Source organism: Calliopsis andreniformis, unplaced genomic scaffold (assembly GCF_051401765.1).
Source record: "Calliopsis andreniformis isolate RMS-2024a unplaced genomic scaffold, iyCalAndr_principal scaffold0047, whole genome shotgun sequence".
Lineage (NCBI taxonomy): Eukaryota > Metazoa > Arthropoda > Insecta > Hymenoptera > Andrenidae > Calliopsis > Calliopsis andreniformis.
This window is the reverse complement of record NW_027480456.1, coordinates 2,316,852-2,321,531: the sequence shown is the minus strand read 5'-3', so window position 1 is coordinate 2,321,531 and position 4,680 is coordinate 2,316,852.

Genomic DNA, 4,680 nt, shown 5'->3' with positions numbered 1-4,680 from the left:
CTAAGGCAATGGCTGCTATGGCTATGGCTATGGCTGCGGCTGCAATGGCTATGGCTGCTTTGGCTATGGTTATGGCTGCTATGGCTATGGCTATGGATATGGCTGCTACGGCTACTGCGATGATTGCTATGGCTATGGCTATGGCTATGGCTGCTATGGCTATAGCTATGGCTGCTATGGCTATGGCACTGGCTGCTATGGCTATGGCTGCTATGGCTGCTATGGCTACTATGGCTATTGCTATGGCTATGGCTGCTATGGCTATGGTTATGGCTATGGCAGCTATGGCTATGGCTATGGCTGCTATGGCTATGGCTATGTATATGGCTTCTATGGCTATGTCTATGCCAAAGGCTGCTATGGCTTGGCTATGGCTGCTATGGATATGGCTATAGCTGCATTGGCTGCTGTGGCTATGGCTATGTCTATGGCTGCTATGGCTGTGGTTATGGCTATGGCTTCTATGGAAATAACTATCGCGGATATCGGTATGGCTATAGCTGCATTGGCTGCTATGGCTATGGCTATGTCTATGGCTGATATGGCTATGGCTAAGGCTATGGCTGCTATGGCTATGGCCATGGCTGCTATGGCTATTGCTATGGCTGCTATGGCTATGGCTATGTCTGCTATGGCCACCATGGCCATGGCAATGGCTGCTATGGCTATGGCTATGGCTGCTATGACTATGGCTACGTCTGTGGCTGCTATGGCTATGGGTGCTATTGCTATGGCTATGGCTATGGCTATGGCTGCTATGGCTGCGGCTATGTCTATGGCTGCTATGGCTATGGCTATTGCTGCTATGGCTATGGCTATGGCTGCTATGGCTATGGCTATGGCTACGGCTATGGCTGCTATGGCTATGGCTATGGCTATGGCTGCTATGGCTATGGCTATTGCTGCTATGGCTATGGCTATGGCTACGGCCATGACTGCTATCGCCACCGTGGCTATGGCAATGCCTGCTATGGCTATGGCTATGGCTGGGGCTGCTATGGTTATGGCTTTTATGGCTATCGCTATGGGTATGACTGCTATGGCTATGGCTATGGCTGCTATTGCTATGTATGCTATGGCTATGGCAATGGCTATGGCTGCTATGGCTATGGCAGCTATGGCTATGGCCATGGCTGCTATGGCTATGGCTATGGCTGCTATGGCTATGGTTATGGCTATATCTGCTATGGCTATGGCTATGGCTTCTATGGCTACGTCTATGGCTAAGGCTGCTATGGCTATTGCTATGGCTGCTTTGGATATGGCTATAGCTGCATTGGCTGCTGTGGCTATGGCTATGGCTGCATTGGCCATGGCTATAGCTGCATTCGCTGCTGTGGCTATGGCTATGTCTATGGCTGCTATGGCTGTGGCTCTGGCTGCTTTGTCTATGGCTATAGCTGCATTGTCTGCTGTGGCTATGTCAATGTCTATGGCTGCTATGGAAGTAGCTATGGCAGCTATGGCTATGGCTATGGCTGCTATGGCTATGGCTATGGCTATGGCTGCTACGGCTATGGCAATGGCTGCTATGGCTATGGCAATGGCTGCTATGGCTATGGCTGCTATGGCTATGGCAATGGCTATGGCTGCTATGGCTATGGCAATGGCTATGTCTGCTATGGCTATGGCTGTGGCTGCTATGGCTATGGTTGTGGTTGCAATGGCTATTGCGTCTATCTGCTATGGCTATGGCTGTGGATATGTCTGCTATGGAAATATCTATGGCGGCTATGGCTATGGCTATAGCTGCTATGGCTATGGCTATTGCTATGGCTGCTCTGGCTGTGGCTATTTCTGATATGGCTATGGCTAAGGCTATGGCTGGTATGGCCATGGCCATGGCTGCTGTGGCTATTGCTATGGCTGCTATGGCAATGGCTATGGCTACGGCTATGGCTGCTAGGTCCACCATGGCTAAGGCAATGGCTGCTATGGCTATGGCTATGGCTGCGGCTGCAATGGCTATGGCTGCTTTGGCTATGGTTATGGCTGCTATGGCTATGGCTTTGGATATGGCTGCTATGGCTATGGCTATGACTGCTATGGCTATGGCTATGGCTGCTGTGGCTTTGGCTATGGCTACTATGGCTGCTATGGCTATGGCTATGGCTGCTATTGCTATGGCTATGGATATGGCTGCTATGGCTGCGGCTATGTCTGGTATGGCCATGGCTATGTCTGCTATGGCTATGGCTATGGCTGCTATGGCTATGCCTATGGCTGCTATGGCTTTGGCTATGGCTGCTACGGCTACCGCGAGGACTGCTATGGCTATGGCTATGGCTCTGGCTGCTATGGCTATTACTATGGCTATGGCTGCTATGGCTATGTCTACGTCTGCTATGGCTATGGCAATCGCTGCGTCTGCTATGGCTATGGCTGCTATGGCTATGGCTATGGCTGCTATGGCTATGGCACTGGCTGCTATGGCTATGGCTGCTATGGCTACTATGGCTATTGCTATGGCTATGGCTGCTATGGCTATGGTTATGGCTATGGCTGCTATGGCTATTGCTATGGCTGCTATGGCAATGGCTATGGATACGGCTATGTCTGCTAGGGCCGCCATGGCTAAGGCAATGGCTGCTATGGCTATGGCTATGGCTGCGGCTGCAATGGCTATGGCTGCTTTGGCTATGGTTATGGCTGCTATTGCTATGGCTATGGATATGGCTGCTATGGCTATGGCTATGACTGCTATGGCTATGGCTATGGCTGCTGTGGCTTTGGCTATGGCTACTATGGCTGCTATGGCTATGGCCATGGCTGCTATGGCTATGGCTATGGATATGGCTGCTATGGCTACGGCTAGGTCTGGTATGGCCATGGCTATGGCTGCTATGGCTATGGCTATGGCTGCTACGGCTACCGCGATGACTGCTATGGCTATGGCTATGGCTATGTCTGCTATGGCTATTGCTATGGCTATGGCTGCTATGGCTATGTCTACGTCTGCTATGGCTATGGCTATCGCTGCGTCTCTTATGGCTATGGCTGCTATGGCTATGGCTATAGCCGCCATGACAATGGCTACGCGTGCTATTGCTATGGCCGTGACTTGTTTGGCTATGGTTATGGCTGCTATTGCTATGGCTATGGATATGGCTGCTATGGCTATGGCTATGTCTGCTATGGCTATGGCTATGGCTGCTATGGCTATGGCTATGGCTGCTATGGCTTTGTCTATGGCTGCTACGGCTACCGCGAGGACTGCTATGGCTATGCCTATGGCTCTGGCTGCTATGGCTATTGCTTTGGCTATGGCTGCTATGGCTATGGCTATGGCTGCGGCTGCAATGGCTATGGCTGCTTTGGCTATGGTTATGGCTGCTATGGCTATGGCTATGGATATGGCTGCTACGGCTATGGCTACGACTGCTATGGCTATGGCTATGGCTGCTGTGGCTTTGGCTATGTCTACTATGGCTGCTATGGCTATGGCTATGGCTGCTATGGCTATGGCTATGGATATGGCTGCTATGGCTGCGGCTATGTCTGGTATGGCCATGGCTATGGCTGCTATGGCTATGGCTATGGCTGCTATGGCTTTGGCTATGGCTGCTACGGCTACCGCGATGACTGCTATGGCTATGGCTATGGCTATGGCTGCTATGGCTATGGCTATGGCTGCTATGGCTATGGCTGCTATGGCTATGGCTATGGCTGCAATGGCTATGGCTGCTATGGCAATGACTATGGCTACTATGGTTATGTCTATGGCTGCTATGGCTTTGGCTGCTATGGCTATGGCTATGGCTGCTATGGCTATGGCTGCTATGGCTATGGCTGCTATGGCTATGGCTATGGCTATGGCTGCTATGGCTATGCCTATGGCTGCTATGGATATCGCTATGGCTATGGCTATAGCTTCTATGGCTATGTCTATGGCTATAGCTGCTATGGCTTGTCTATGGCTGCTATGGCTATGGCAATGGCTACTATGGCCATGGCTATGACGGCTATGGCTATGGCTATGGCTGCTATGGCTGTGGGTATGCCTGTAGCTGCTGTGGCAATGGCTACGGCTGCTATGGCTATGGCTATGGCTGCTATGGCTATGTACCCTATGGCTATGGCAATGGCTATGGCTGCTATGGTTATGGCTGCTATGGCTATGGCTATGGCTGCTATGGCTACCGCTATGGCTACAGCTATGGCTGCTATGGCTATGACCATGGCTATGGCTGCTATGGCTATGGCTATGGCTGCTATGGCTATGGTTATGGCCGATATGGCTATGGCTTGGCTATGGCTGCTATGGCTATGGCTATGGCTGCGGCTGCTATGGCTATGGCTTTTATGGCTATCGCTACGGCTATGACTGCTATGGCTATGGCTATGGCTTCTATGGCTATGTCTAAGGCTAAGTCTGCTATGGCTTGGTTATGGCTGCTATGGCTATGCCTTTAGCTGCATTGGCTGCTGTGGCTATGGCTATGTCTATAGCTGCTATGGCTGTGGCTATGGCTCGGCTGCTATGGAAATAGCTATGGCGGCTATGGCTAGGGCTATAGCTGCTATGGCTATGACTATGGCTATGGCTGCCGTGGCTGTGGCTATGGCTAAGACTGCTGTGGCTATGTCTATGGCTGCTATGGCTGTGGCTCTGGCTGCTTTGGCTATGGCTATAGCTGGATTGGCTGCTGTGGCTATGTCTATGTCTATGGCTGCTATGGC